Source organism: Vipera berus (genome assembly GCF_964194415.1).
Source record: "Vipera berus genome assembly, chromosome: 3".
In the NCBI taxonomy this organism is placed as follows: Eukaryota; Metazoa; Chordata; class Lepidosauria; order Squamata; family Viperidae; genus Vipera; species Vipera berus.
The window spans coordinates 160,164,165-160,180,986 of NC_138204.1; the positions used below are offsets into that span (position 1 = coordinate 160,164,165).

At 38.3% G+C, this 16,822-nt stretch overlaps 1 protein-coding gene across 1 annotated transcript in view; it reads right to left on the reverse strand.

The window, feature by feature from the left end:
- DOK6 (docking protein 6) overlaps positions 1–16,822 on the reverse strand; it is a 211,075-nt gene that overhangs the window by 60,295 nt on the left and 133,958 nt on the right. The window lies entirely within an intron of this gene.

Here is a 16,822-nt window from a genome sequence, read left to right on the forward strand (position 1 = left end):
TAAGTATTTAGAATATGGTTTTTAACAACTAATTAAAGAATTGAAATAATAAAAGGTTAAGTATCTATAAATATTGTACATTAGTTGAAATAGACCAAAGAGGAAGAAACTAATTATATATAATGTTTTTAGTAGTTTTTCATTTTTTAAAATTCTTAAATAACAAATAGTGGAGATTTCAGAACATCACTCAGAGACTCAAATCCTTCTCACATTGTTAAAATAATTTAATCTGTATAATGTGCTTTATGGATAATTTCTTATAAACAAAATGAGCACTAACTGTATCATGGCAGTAATTCCTTTATCCACTTACTGATTATTGTATTTCTGTATCAACTATTTTCTTTCTTTTCTCCTTTTGCTTGCTCTTGCTCTTTTTAATGATTAATGAATAATTTTTTTAAAAAAACATTACCTGGGACAAGTTTATGATAATACTGAAGACATGACTCTCCAGGCCAATTTACTTCCTTTCCACCACCAGAAGCATTCGCATTGAAGTTCCCTGCTTCAAAGGCCAGACAGACTCCAATACTAGCTTTGCAATGAAGCTCCAGGAAAGTCACTGCAGGACAATGGGTTGATAAGTCTATCAAAAGAATCCCTAGCTTGTCCCAAAAGGCCAGTTTCATGTATAGGCACTTTCATCCAGCTGTTTCCTGTATAATGTTACTAATTACTGCCATGACTTTACAACTAACCTAAATATTTGACCATTTAGACCCAAGTATGGAGGGGGTTTTTTTAGCTTAGAAGGAGATCTACATAAATGTGTGGAGCTCCAATCTCCTGAATATGTGCTATATCATTCTCCCCAATGTCTTGGCCATGCTTTCCTCTGCCCATTGCTGTCTACAGCACCAGAACCTACTCATCTACAGCACCAGAACCTACTAATCCTCTTTATGGTATCATGTTCAGCTTCTGCCATATCTCATATGTAAGTTCTTGTGTTCAGTCACTCAGCTCTAGTCATATCTAAACTATGCAACCACTCTACACAGGGCTACCCTTGAAGAGTATTCAAAAACTATAGGTGGTACAAAATGCAGCTGTATGAACAGTTCTTGGAGCCCCCAGGGTGGCCCATGTTACAAATCTATTGCACAAGCTGCTGTTATTGCCAGATTGCTTCTGGGTCCATTCAAGATATTGTTATTACTTTTACAGCCCTTTATGACATTGGTTCAGATTACCTGAGGAACCATCTCACCATAATGGGATTGACATGCCCGGTATAAGGGGCATGCTGCAGATCCCATCAGTCAAGGAATTCTAGCTGGCAGGGTCCAGGAGAAAAGCCTTTTCTGCTGTGCCTTTGACTCTCTGGAAATTGTGTCCTTCCAAAAGGGCCTGAAATTGTGTCCTTCCAAAAGGGCCTGAAAACCTGGCTGTGCAATTGGCTTGGAGCCTGGATGGGGGTGTGTCACATTACAGGCGGTGAATGGACTGTATAAGACCTCCACTCTGTGTGTATCTTGCTCCTTTCCTTACTATATTTTTTAATTTTAAGTCAATTTTAAAGTTAATATTGATTATTGTAATAGTTTAATGATTATCCTCTAGGTGAGATGGATGGCATATAAATTTAATAAATAAAAATAAAATATAACCTCAGCTTAAAGGTTGCAATATCTAGGGGCACTTCTATGGGCCCAATCAAGCTAATTTCCTCTATTTAATCAACTCAAAGCTTACTACCATGAATACACCTACTCACTCTCAGTTAATGATAACTGTGAGAGAACAATGTCTAAAACTCTTATGAAACTAACAGTTTTAAGTTATCATTTCTTCTGGAATCTGTATTAAGATATTTCTAAGAAAGAATACAAAAATGTATTGTGCACTGACCAGAACTGTCAGTGTATCTGTCACCATGTAAAAGAATGAAGTCACGTATGAATCTTGAATTATACTTTTATGGGCATAGAAGTGGCACCTCTAAGGACAAGAAAACGGTGACCCTCAGATGTTATCGAGGAAAGGGGTTGTGGGAATTCCCACTCCTGACTTTAGGAATACGTTTTACTAAAAGTTATTTTTATTTATGTCTGCAATACACAATAGGGATGATGTTTGTTGTCTTTGTCCACTCCTATAGCTGACAACACAAGCAGAGATACTGAAGGAGGCAGAACTGTGGGATTGTGGGCTTGCAACATTATTTATAAAGGCTGCTTAAGAAGCTACTTGAAGAAAGAGGTCAGTTTCAGCAAAGGCTCTGGAGACTGTGGCTGCACAGCTAATGGAGTCAAGAAATATAAATTCTACTTTCTTCTTCTTGAATCTCTTCTCACTCATACTTTCTCAGTGTAGTGAATAGTCTCACAATATGCTCTAGTCATCCAAATCTTCTGTTTCCCAATTAGGAAGCCTCAGTAACTAAGGTTAGCTATAGCTCAAGATAAGCCCTCTTTCATACTCTTTAAATTTTTAAGTTTTAAGGTTGATATATTTGCCCTTTTAAAAATACAGCCTTAGGAAACTAAGTGTCCTGTTTCAGGTTTCAGCCACAAACAAGGTTACTCAGAGATCACCAGTTTTACTTCAAGGCTGAAGAGTTAACAATGAAACAAAGGAGTGTAAATGAAGAAAAGGCTTGCCTGAAAAGTTTGCTTTGAAATATGAGCACAAAATAGTTGTCTAGAGTTGCTCCAAATTTCAAAAAGCCATGTCAAGGATGTCAGCCAGTTCAAAGATCAGATGCCCAAGAGTAGAATCTACACAAGAATTGAAGGTTAGATGTTGTTTGCAGCAAAGAGAACCTAACTCAGAGCTTTTTCTTAAATAAGGCAGCAGCCAGCTATCACTAGGCCCGAGGAATCTTTGGTGCTCCTAAACTTGCTTGTTTTCTTGCAGACCTTTCAATACCCAAACTAGGCAACATTACAGGTGCTAGTTACCTAGTTTGGATAATGAAGCATCTGCAAGAAAACAAGCAAGCTCAGAGAGCACCAAGGATCCTTCATGTCAATCCTGAGCTACAAATATTCTCCTTTATTAGTATCATTAATCAGAAAATTTACTCCTTTGCTTAATGAGGAACCTAAGAGAACATCAAGGTTTTGCTGTCTTCTCTTGTCTGGTGGGGATGCTAGGGGGTCTTACGTCACTCTCACCTGACTTGTCCAGATGCTCAGATGATGCCTGTGTTTGTTCAGCCTGGTAGGATACCTGGCTTTGTGCTCCCTAAGGCTGACATTCCACAGATTCACCTAAAGCAGCTTCTTCAGGGACACATACAGACTCAGAAACTGAGTCCTGAGCCTGGGCACTAAGCTGCATATTTGGCAGTAACAGAAAAGAAACTTGTAATATTCTGATCTTTGTCATCTTCAGCTGAATAATTTTTTTCACTTAAATTTAGTTATTATTGTCACCTTATATCTGAAGTCCTAAAAGCATAACAGTAAATGTTCCCCTGGATTCAGTATAAAATTGGCTTTTGATAATTTCTTTGGACAGGGATGAATATAAATCTGACCTTGGGTAAGGCTGCGTACAACAAACTTTCCACATTAAAGATTTTTTGGGGTGCAAGTAGACATTTACAGCTACTTTAAAAAAAAAGCATAGGAAAATCTGCTCATATTAAAATCTGAAACCAGAATATAACATGTATACAATGTATATGAATCCCAACGGATAACTAGAATATGCAACTCTTTATCAATATTTCACAAAGAATTTACATTTACATGGCCTCACTGATTTAAAAATGACAGTGCTTAGATAATTATTTTCATCCAAAATACTCATCCGAGCATATTAGAGAAAATGGGAAAACAGCACTTGACAGTTTTTTGCATGTCTTTGGAAAGTAGGTTAGCTCTTTGAAGAAATTTGTAAAAACATGACCCATAGAACAGCATCACATGACTACCACAGCTTCAAGACTCCTCTGAAAATAATACACATTTAGAGACAACACAAAAATGACATAAATTTATACATGGAATTTAAGCAATTGACAGATGATGTATGAGTTTCTGGGTTTGGAGAGATTTCAGTGAATAACATGGTAATTTACTGCATCTAACCTGAAATATCAGATCTATTTTTCATTTTCTGTTTTCTGTCACTGTTTGGTCTCACTTGCGTTTGGCTATTTGTGTTCTATTTGCAGTACAGGCAGTTGTAAATAGATTAATCATTTGGGGACTTTTTCTTAGATTCAGCATCCTTTACTGGCTGAAAGTCTGCTAAAATGACTGGAATACTTAATTCTAATACACAGTACAATAACTTATCTAACGGTGAGCTCTTGTGCTGAAGGCAATATAGTCAAAATAATGCTACTGAGAAATGGGTGAGAGTTATTAGCATGCCTGGGGCACTCTAAGTATAACTTTAAAAGAAATAAACACACACATATAAAGGAACAATCCAAAAACCTGCAAAACAAAGTTTAAAAGCTCAATACTGTACATATTTGCAATAGCACATCTTGCTAGGAAAAGACAGCAAGGGAAAAAGGAGTGAAAAATAAAATGGACTGCTATAGAATAGGGCCTAGATCAGGGGTGTCAAACTGCCGGCCCACGGGCCGGATGCATCATGGCAAAACCGCACCCACCCCATTGCCGGCAATGGAAAAAAAAGTCGGGATACGTCACAACACATCACGTGATGTTGCGAGTTTGACACCCCTGGCCTAGATGGTCAACAACCAGAATAGAAGCATTACATATTCAGGCCTTTTTTTTTCTTGTACGGTTCACCTTATATTTGAGTCTAACCAATAAAAAAAAATGTAAAGGATCCTTTTTTGTTTGTTTTCCTCCCCAATGCTAGAAAAACATCTAAGCTGGAATAATGTCTTCGTGTTTACCTATCTCCACTAAAACAACTCTCAATTATAAATATAAATTGCAGTGCACATTAATATAGAGTACAAATTTAAGTTTCTACTAAGAATATAGCAATCAAAATAAAATAGAATTTAAATCTGCAAACAAGTTATGTAAAAGATTATTTTGTTTCTTTTCATATATGCACGTTCTTTTTTCCATGTAAAAGTATTTTTTGCTTTGTCCCAAATAGTTCCGAAAATCCTTACCTATCTTTAATTATAAATTATAAATGAATTATAAATAACAAGTTATTGATGCTATAGAGCAGACAATAAATAAATAGCGTAGTTGCTTCTATGCATTTATAGCTGTTTAAGTTGTTTTTACCCACTGATTAATCTTGTCCCTATAAGGCTACTACCACCTACCAATAGATTCTGACCGGTTCTTATGAAGCAAAAGTAAAAAGACAGTTTCTGCCTTTAGGTCCTTGTTTGCTCATTGGAAAACCACATTGTGCCTACCACTGACTCCCCTACCCACCTGTGACAGAATGTGCGCCTGGAGAAGTGGGAATGAGGGGAGAGTTTGGCAACACGGAGTTTTCCTAGACAAAGACCCAAAATAAGAAATTATGCAGCCCTGAGCTGGATTGGGGAGTGGGGAAGAAGTTCAGGGTAGCAATACCCTAGAATCTCTCAGGTCATATCTAGTAGGTTAGAATGTTACAGCTTTAATTTGGCAAGATTCTGTCCATTATGTACAAACAAATATAACACTGGACTCAACTGGATTTCAGCCTATCATCTCTGGGCTTTGGCCTTGACACCATCACTGTTTTGGAAAGCTTCTATAAAAGAGAAAATCAAAAATATTGTGCCTTCCTTAGCAACTATTCACTGAACAAATCAGGTGTAAGGGCAGATCATGCCAAAACCTTTTGCACTGTTTCTAATTCTATGAAAGAACAAAAGATGTTAATGAAACAGTTGATCAGAGTCCAGACAACACAAGAGTATGTGTTCTGATTTTTCTGTACGCCATTTTCATAGTATTATCTGCCACTTGCTAATTCTTTAAACCCAGCCTTTTAAAAAAAATCTAGTAGACCAATAGTTTCACTATAACATTAAAAAATATTGGCAAATACTGTGAAATGTTGGTAGTCTGCTCTTTTAAAGCTCAATAATGAAATCTGAGCAGCCGCAAAGTTGAGACCATTATAGATTTCAGTCAAAGTGATGGGAAAAATTACTGACTTTGTTAAGAAATATGCTGACTCCCCATTTTTTAAAACAGATTAAAGTAATCATATTTGAAATTCACTTCACCAATATCCAGCTGCCAAAGAGTATTCTAATTAATAAATTGGGATAACTAACATGAAAAAAAAGATACATTCATTTATAATAGATCTTCAAGATACATTGAAATTCCCTCCTTTTTTTAATTTGAACTTAAGTAAAAGATCTCTCCTGGACTTGTTTTCTGCATCATCTACCAAACATCAGCTGCCATTATGTAGTATAGCAGACATGTCAAACACAAGGCCCGGGGGCTGGATCTGGCCCGCGAAGTGGTTTCATGTGGCCCGCGAAGCCATCCTGGAAACAGTGAGGGAACGGCCTCCGCTGCCTTGGCCTTGGCCCAGAGACCCTCCTTCTGCCAAAGACCCTCAGATCTGTCCCACTCCTGCCCAGGCCCCCATAGGCACCCTTGATGCGAACAATGTAGAGCTGGCCATGCCCACCCAGTAGGCCATACGCACTCTAGCCACGCCCACCCAGTAGGCCACACCCACCTAGCCATACCCACCCGGCCCCCTGAGGGCAAGCGCAATGCTGATGCGGCCCTCAATGAAATTGAGTTTGACACCCTGTACTATAGTTTTAATTACTTTGGGCACTGACATCCTGAATATGTATTTCTTAGAAAAGACAGGATAGGATTGTAAAGCACCTAAAGAATTAGCCTTTTCTCTTTTCTTGAGTCACTTCCTCTGATAGGAAGGAGCAAAAAAACCCAAACCAAAACAAAAAACCCCCACCACTGCCTATTGCCTAATTGTTTTCTTTCTGCCCAGTATTTCTGAGTCCCTTGTGATATATTCAAGGCTATGTTTGCTGTATAGTTTGTTCTCACATGGATCAGTAGGATAGGATATTTCTTAATGAGCTTAAAAAGCCTTGGGATTCTTTCTGTTACATCCCAGATGTGGGATGGCAACTTATTTCTCTTGACAAACTATTTAACCAAAAATTGCTTTTTAAGTCCCTGTCAGTAGGGAACTTCATCACCACCCACTTTTCTACCTTTTTTGGGCAAATGGAATTTTATTTAAATGTTACTTATCTTGACTGCAAATGCCAGGTGGTCTATCTATCTTTATTCTGGTGAGTATTCATGTACACATATATCCACCTTACACTTCATAAGCAAAGTAGTTAACTCTTAGAAGGCATGACAAACAAGAGAAAATGCTTTAGAAAAAAAAGCAGTCAATGGTCCAAACTGGGTTAGTATTATAAAATAGTGTACATTGTCAGGTAAGTTCCTTTCTTTTGAAAAATAAACACATGGATCAACATGAAGTCTTTTTAATTTTAATTTAATTTTTTTTCCTTTTCTTTCAACATGCCTGCATCAGCATGTATGAGAGTTTTTCTAAACAGAGACAATAAGAGAAATAGATTCTTTTCACCTCATGTATGGTGGCCCTGATCTGGATCAAACCACCACAAATGTACTCTCAAATAAAACTTGAATGGCAAGTGCATATAGGTAATTCTCGACTTGCAACCATTCATTTAGTGACACATATGACTGTTGCAGCATCCCCATGGTCATGTGATAAAAATTTGGGTGCTGGGCAACTAGCACGTATTTATGACAGCTGCACTGTTTCCTGGGATCATGTGATCACCATTGGTAACCTTCCTAACTGACAAGCAAAGTCAATGGGGGGAGTGGAAAAAACCCATTAATGATCACATGATTCACTTAACAAGTGCCGTGATTCGCTTAACAACTGTGGCAGAAAGGTTTGTAAAATGGGACAAAATTCATTTAACCACTGACTTGCTTAGCAAAAGAAATTTTGGACTCAACTGTGATCATAAGTCAAAGATTACCTTGTACACAATTTTTTTTTGCATTACATAGTTTAACTAAGTTCTATCACAAACGACCCCTTCATGGATTACTGCCTTGTAGTGGCGAAGGGGCTTGCATAATTCAATGAAGCTATGAGCTATGCCATGCAGGGCCACCCACGATGGACAAGTCATAGCAGAGAGTTCTGACAAAACGTGATCCACTGGAGAAGGAAATGGCAAACCACTCCAGTATCTTTGCCATGAAAACAGTACCAAAAGGCAAAACGATATGACGCTGGAAGATGAGCCCCTCAGGTCGGAAGGTGTCCAATATGCTACTGGGGAAGAGCAGAGGGCTAGTACTAGTAGCGCCAGAAAGAATGAAGCGACTGGGCCAAAGCCGAAAGGACGCTCAGCTGTGGATATGTCTGGTGGTGAAAGGAAAGTCCGATGCTGTAAAGATTTTTTCTCCATAGGAACCTGGAATGTAAGATCCATGAATCAAGGAAAACTGGACGTGGTCAAACAAGAGATGACAAGACTGAACATTGACATCTTAGGTATCAGCGAACTAAAATGGACAGGAATGGGTGAATTTAATTCAGATGACCATCAGGTATACTACTGTGGGCAAGAATCCTTCAGAAGAAATGGAGTAGCCCTCATAGTCAATAAAAGAGTAGGAAAAGCAATACTGGGATACAATCCTCAAAATGACAGAATGATCTCAGTTCGAATCCAAGGCAAACCATTCAATATCACAGTAGTCCAGGTCTATGCCCCAACCACCAGTGCTGAAGAGGATGAAATTGACCAGTTCTATGAAGCACTACAGCACCTTATAGAACTAACACCAAAAAATGATGTTCTTATCATCATGGGGGATTGGAATGCTAAAGTAGGAAGCCAAAAGATAACTGGAATAACAGGCAAGTTTGGCCTTGGAGTGCAAAATGAAGCAGGGCACAGGCTGATAGAATTCTGTCAAGAGAATACAATGGTCATAGCAAACACTCTTTTCCAACAACCCAAGAGACGGCTCTACACATGGACATCACCAGATGGTCAACACAGAAATCAGATTGACTATATGCTCTGCAGCCAAAGATGGAGAAGCTCTATACAGTCAGTAAAAACAAGACCAGGAGCTGACTGTGGCTCAGACCATGAGCTTCTCCTTGCAAAGTTTAGGCTTAAACTGAAGAAAGTAGGGAAAAGCACTAGGCCACTCAGGTATGAATTAAATCATATCCCTGTTGAATATACAGTAGAGGTGACAAATAGATTTAAGGAATTGGATCTGATAGACAGAGTGCCTGAAGAACTATGGACAGAGGTTCGCGACATTGTACAACAGGTAGCAACCAAAACCATCCCAAAGAAAAAGAAATGCAAGAAAGCAAAATGGCTGTCTGAGGAAGCTTTGCAAATAGCTGAGGAAAGGAGGGAAGCGAAAGGCAAGGGAGAAAAAGAAAGATACACCCAATTGAATGCAGAATTCCAGAGAATAGCTAGAAGAGATAAGAATGCCTTCTTAAATGAACAGTGCAAAGAAATAGAAGAAAATAATAGAATAGGGAGGACCAGAGATCTTTTCAAGAAAATTGGAGAAATGAAGGGAACGTTTAATGCAAAAATGGGCATGATAAAGGACCAAAATGGCAGGGACCTAACAGAGGCAGAAGAGATTAAGAAGAGGTGGCAAAATTACACAGAAGAACTATACAAGAATGAGCTTAACGTCCCTGATAATCACAATGAGGTGGTCACTGACCTCGAGCCAGACATCCTAGAATGTGAAGTGAAGTGGGCCTTAGAAAAGCTGAGCAACAACAAAGCTAGTGGAAGTGACAGTATTCCAGCTGAGCTATTCAAAATCTTAAAAGACAATGCAGTAAAAGTGCTACACTCAATTTGCCAGCAAATTTGGAAAACTCAACAATGGCCACAGGATTGGAAAAGATCAGTTTACATTCCAATTCCAAAGAAAGGCAGTGCCAAAGAATGTTCAAACTATCGCACCATTGCACTCATTTCTCATGCTAGTAAAGTCATGCTTAAAATCCTACAAGCTAGACTTCAGCAGTATGTGGATCGAGAACTACCAGAAGTGCAGGCAGGATTTCGAAGAGGCAGAGGAACTAGAGATCAAATTGCCAACATACGCTGGATCATGGAGAAAGCTAGGGAGTTCCAGAAAAACATCTACTTCTGCTTCATTGACTATGCTAAAGCCTTTGATTGTGTGGATCATAACAAACTGTGGCAAGTTCTTAAAGAGATGGGAGTACCAGACCATCTTATTTGTCTCTTGAGAAACCTATATGCGGGTCAAGAAGCAACAGTGAGAACTGGACACGGAACCACTGATTGGTTCAAAATTGGGAAAGGAGTCCGGCAAGGCTGTATACTGTCGCCCTGCCTATTTAATTTATATGCAGAGCACATCATGAGAAAGGCAGGGCTAGATGAATCAAAAGTTGGAATTAAGATTGCTGGAAGAAATATCAACAACCTAAGATATGCAGATGATACCACTCTAATGGCAGAAAGTGAAGAGGAACTGAAGAGTCTCTTGTTGCGAGTGAAGAAGGAGAGTGCAAAACTTGGGTTGAAACTTAACATTAAGAAAACCAAGATCATGGCATCTGGCCCTCTCAATTCCTGGCAAATAGATGGGGAAGAAATGGAGGTAGTGACAGATTTTATTTTCCTGGGCTCCAAGATCACTGCAGATGGGGACTGTAGCCAAGAAATTAAAAGACGCTTGCTCCTGGGGAGGAAAGCCATGGCAAATCTAGACAGCACACTAAAAAGCAGAGACATCACCCTGTCAACAAAAGTGCGTATAGTCAAGGCTATGGTCTTCCCAGTTGCAACGTATGGCAGTGAAAGTTGGACCATAAGAAAGGCTGAGCGCCAAAGAATTGAGGCCTTTGAACTGTGGTGCTGGAGAAGACTCCTGCGAGTCCCTTGGAGCGCAAGGCGATCAAACCGGTCAGTCCTAGAGGAGATCAATCCTGACTGCTCTTTAGAAGGCCAGATCCTGAAGCTAAAACTCAAGTACTTTGGCCACCTAATGAGAAGGAAGGACTCACTGGAGAAGAGCCTAATGCTGGGAAAGATCGAGGGCAATAGAAGAAGGGGACGACAGAGAATGAGGTGGCTGGATGGAGTCACTGAAGCAGTAGGCGTGAGCTTAAATGGACTCCAGAAGATGGTAGAGGACAGGAAGGCCTGGAGGAATGTTGTCCATAGGGTCGCGATGGGTCGGACACGACTTCGCAGCTAACAACAACAACAGAGATCTCTTCAAGAAAATTGGAGAGATGAAGGGAACGTTTCATGCAAAAATAGGCATGGCAGGGACCTAACAGAGGCAGAAGAGATTAAGAAGAGGTGGCGAAATTACACAGAAGAACTATACAAGAATGAGCTTAATGTCCCTGATAGCAATGATGAGGTAGTCACTGACCTCGAGCCAGACATCCTAGAATGTGAAGTGAAGTGGGCCTTAGGAAAGCTGAGCAACAACAAAGCTAGTGGAGGTGACAGTATTCCAGCTGAGCTATTCAAAATCTTAAAAGACGATGCAGTAAAAGTACTACGCTCAATTTGCCAGCAAATTTGGAAAACTCAACAATGGCCAAAGGATTGGAAAAGATCAGTTTACATCCAATTCCAAAGAAAGGCAGTGCCAAAGAATGTTCAAACTATCGCACCATTACATTCATTTCACATGCTAGTAAAGTTATGCTTAAAATCCTACAAGCTAGACTCCAGCAGTTTGTGGATCGAGAACTACCAGAAGTACAGACAGGATTTCGAAGAGGCAGAGGAACCAGAGATCAAATTGCCAACATACGCTGGATCATGGAGAAATCTAGGGAATGCCAGAAAAACATCTACTTCTGCTTCATTGACTATGCTAAAGCCTTTGATTGTGTGGATCACAACAAACTGTGGCAAGTTCTTAAAGAGATGGGAGTACCAGACCATCTTATTTGTCTCTTGAGAAATCTACATGCGGGTCAAGAAGCAACAGTGAGAACTGGACACGGAACCACTGATTGGTTCAAAATTGGGAAAGGAGTCCGGCAAGGCTGTATACTGTCACCCTGCCTGTTTAACTTATATGCAGAGCACATCATGAGAAAGGCAGGGCTAGATGAATCAAAAGTTGGAATTAAGATTGCCGGGAGAAATATCAACAACCTAAAATATGCAGATGATACCACTCTAATGGCAGAAAGTGAAGAGGAACTAAAGAGCCTCTTGTTGCGGGTGAAGAAGGAGAATGCAAAAGTTGGCTTGAAACTTAACATTAAGAAAACGAAGATCATGGCATCCGGCCCTCTCAATTCCTGGCAAATAGATGGGGAAGAAATGGAGGTAGTGACAGATTTTATTTTCCTGGGCTCCAAGATCACCGCAGATGGGGACTGCAGCCAAGAAATTAAAAGATGATTGCTCCTGGGGAGGAAAGCCATGGCAAATCTAGACAGCATACTAAGAAGGAGAGACGTCACCCTGTCAAGAAAAGTGCGTATAGTCAAGGCTATTGTTTTCCCAGTTGCAATGTATGGCTGTGAAAGTTGGACCATAAGAAAGGCTGAGCACCAAAGTATTGAGGCCTTTGAACTATGGTGCTGGAGAAGACTCCTGCGAGTCCCTTGGACTGCAAGGCGATCAAACCGGTCAGTCCTAGAGGAGATCAATCCTGACTGCTCTTTAGAAGGTTAGATCCTGAAGTTGAAATTCAAATACTTTGGCCACCTAATGAGAAGGAAGGACTCACTGGAGAAGAGCCTAATGCTGGGAAAGATTGAGGGCAATAGAAAAAGGAACGACAGAGAATGAGGTGGCTGGATGGAGTCACTGAAGCAGTAGGCGTGAGCTTAAATTGACTCCAGAAGATGGTAGAGGACAGGAAGACCTGGAGGAACGTTGTTCATGGGGTCGCAATGGGTCGGACATGACTTCACAACTAACAACAACAAATCACAAATGAAAGAAAGGAGGGATATAGCCTTGGTGGAGCAGTGGGCTAATGCCTCCTTAAGTAACACCAGCTGCCTGCAATTAGTGCAGGTTCGCATCCCACCAGGCTCAAGGTTGACTCAGCCTTCCATCCTTCCTAGGTAGGTAAAATGAGGACCCAGATTGTTGGGGGCAATAAGCTGACTTTGTAATAATGCCGCTTGGGGTGTGTGTGAAAGCCCTAACAAGGAGGCATATACATAGAATGAAGGCTACTGCTAAGCTTGTAAGCCACCCTGAGTCTTCGGAGAAGGGCGGGATATAAATGTAATAAAAATAAAAATAAAATTAAAAAAATATATATAAAGGGAATGAATGAATGAATGAATCAATAAAACAAATGAAATAAGGAAATTCACCATTCTCAGCTTATATGAAGGGGTGAAAGGATTATGTAACATTGTTATATTTCTCCCTGACAACCTTTTATTTGAGTCTACCAAAAGCTCACTTATTCTTGCTAGATTGTGTAATTAACATTATAAAAACAAATGTTTTTTCTATGTCAAAGACAGTTAAATAAAAATAAAACTGTGCTGTGGACGCATTTTATACCCTGTTTGCTTCCATAGCACTGTAAACCCTGTTCTTTTATATTTTACTGGCATAATACAAGGAAGGAGCTATGGAATTTTTAGAATGCCAACAGGCCCAAAGGTAATTTGGTTAATGAAATGTTGCTTGCTTTAATCCTTATTATGTTAGGTCCCAAAGCCCTTAGCTCCAACTCTTGGTCTGAGATTGTGTTTGGTTTTGCCTTCTATGTTTCAAAGGGTGCCTCACATAGCATCCAATCGCTAACCTTGGAGTATCTCATAACCTGAATTTTGATTTTTTAATTGCTACATTAGAGCAATTAAAAAGTTAAAATACGAAAATAATGCCACTTCTTAGCCAAATATATTTACATTTGGCCATAGAGGATTCAGTTCTTAGCCCTTCTTCTTGCAAAATAATTATCAATCTCTTAAGCGATAAATAAAATAAAACTTTAAAAAGAGGGGGAAAAAACCCACAAATAAATATTTGTTTTTATAATTTTATTGATTTTCCAATGTTACAATAGTATCTTTGAAAAGCAATGTGGTGTCTGGGTTACAATAGTTCCATTTCATACAAATACATATTATTACAAATCTCCAATTTATTGTGACCAGTATTTCCTCTCTTTTTTCCTTAAATATATATTATCTCATATCTAAATTAACATACTTCTTATTGTTATCCATCAGTTAGTTAGTAGTTTTCTTATCTTTGTCAATACTTTTGTATATTTTATATTTTAACATTCCATCTTTAAAACATCAAACACCTTATATATTGTTCCAGCTTTAGTTTTGCATTGATATTAAAGTTAAACGTTTGAAGTTTTTAATTTTTATATTTCTGGGTGACCTCCCTTCCCTTTACACAATTCTCTCCAATACCTGGTAATATAAGTACACTTCTTATCTATCTGATTTCCATATCAACAAGTTAAGTAATACAATGTAATATTCTTATTTTCATTATGATTTCCACATATTGAAAATTAGCCAAAATTTCTTCCATTTTAACATTTAATAATCCTTTCATATCACTACATTCAAGTATATTAATTACATCATTCTTAACATATATATATATATCTTAATCAATTTCATTTAAACAGCTCAATATTTCAATTTAACTGTTAATATTTATACATCTAATTTTTTTAAATTAGCCAGTATTTTTATCTACTCATCAAAACAATCTCTTATAGCCCAAATACAATCCTGTCTATTTTAGTATTTTCTGTTTCAAGCCTCTTAAGTATGTCCAATATTCTTCAATCTTATTCTTGCTTTTTTCCTTTGCCATATCATTTTTCACTTCTTTGCTTCAGGGTCATCAAAGAATTCTTGTGTTATTGTATCATATTGAAGTGACCCTCCAATCTCCATTTTTGAAGGGTTGAGGGGTCTAATAAAAACACCAAATCTTCTCATTATTTTCACCTCTGGATATAATTGTCCTGGACTGTATATTTTTTCTTCCATTTGTTTCTCATTTTGCTCCTCAAATGTCTGCGTTTGTTGAATAATTAATTCTTCTGTCAGTGTATTTGATTGTTCAGTTTCTTCTGTTAAGTTCTGTCCCGATAAATTATTAGTTGTAGTCACAATTTGAGTTTGCTTCTCCAAGACGCTTTCTAGTTTTTCCCCAAAAGCTCTTATTTCATCACCGGCTGTAGAAAGGAACTGATAAGTTTGGTAGGTTGTTTTCATCATAGCATAGATTTGTGTTTGTATTTCTTCCACGGTGGAGTCTCACATCTGGTATTCAAGGTTAGTCTTATTTTTAGAATTTCAGATTGCAATTTCAGGCTTAGCCACTGAGTATCCCCCAAGTGCTTAGAAAATTCTTTTCTTTTCTTTTAGGGAACTGTCTATTAATCTCTTTCCAATTTATTTCTTCTATTTTAGAAGATCAGAGATAGATTTTCAAATAAACGTAGGAAATAAGGAGTAGGTAGTCCAAAGCTTTTAGTCCACAAATTATAAAGTTCTAGTTGAGGTCGAAATCAATTTTCCAATGTTTTTTTTAAACACCCCTGGAGGCTTGGTCGATGCTAATTTGAAGGGAGGGTTAAACTCCCCCCTCCCTCTCCACGGGGGGTGACGGTACTTAGCAGCTCATTTAGGTGGAAAGAAGATTAGGGTATAAGAGAGGAATCTTACCCAGTCTCTTCCATGCTGCTTTAATGTTGCCTGGTGGTAAGTGTGACTTTGGCTGTCTGCAGTCTAGTAACCGCCCATGTTGCTATGGCCGGTCTTTCATCCACCGGTTTGAAGGGAATGCAGACACTAATGGGAGGGTTGAGGCTCCCCCACATTTCTCCAAAAGCCCTTCCTTGCTGGTTGCCCCTTCAGGGCGACTCTTCAGCCCTTTTAGGACCCCCCAGCGATGTGAAACTGGACGTGGAAGACAAGAGCCATCCTCCAGACGTCCATAATGGCAGCGTTGGCAAACCGGAAGCCCCACAAATAAATATTTTTATAAACTTGCTTTTATTTATTAAGTTAACATTTTGACATCCAGTGTTTACAAACAAATTCACAATGCTATTCAGCTCATGAGAAAAAAAATACCTGGTAACTTATGTATAAAAACTATAGTGTGTAATAGAAAAATACCATCGTGTGAAAGAAACCAGAAGGTGCTTGTCTCTTTTGTAAAGATATGTGCTAGAGAGTTTGAAATTAATATTACTGTTTATAAAGCTGTAGGAAATAAATTTTACAGAACAAACAATATTTTTAGAACGCAGAAATTTATAGTAAGGGTGTAATACAATAAAAAAAAGAAAAAAGAGCCAAATTTCTTTTATTTATTGTATTTTTTAAAATAGTGTAATTATTTGCATAGATAAGATAGATAGATAGATAGATAGATAGATAGATAGATAGATAGATAGATACATAGATAGATAGATAGACAGACAGCATTTTGTTTACTATCTTAAAGACAAAGGCATATAACTTATGCTTCTAATGCAAAGCCAAATACTCTTTAAATAAATACAAAAGGTCTGTAGTAAAATCTAATTATTAACTATCACAACTGTAGCTCTATGAATAATGTATTTATAGTTGTGCATATTCTACAACTTAAAAATATGCTTAGCTATTTATGAAGCCACTTTATGAGATTATGTGAAAATATCAAACTGTTTAAGATCAATTGGCTGATTAAGCATGGCTCTAAATTAAAAAACAACAGTGAATTGATGATGGCTGGCAGGATCTTTAAGGCAGAAAGGAAAGCAATTACTAGATTCAGCCTTCAAATACTCATTACTCTATTTTGACCTTTAAATTGGTTCTAATTTAAGGATCTAAATCCATTTTTGTGTTCCATTACAAT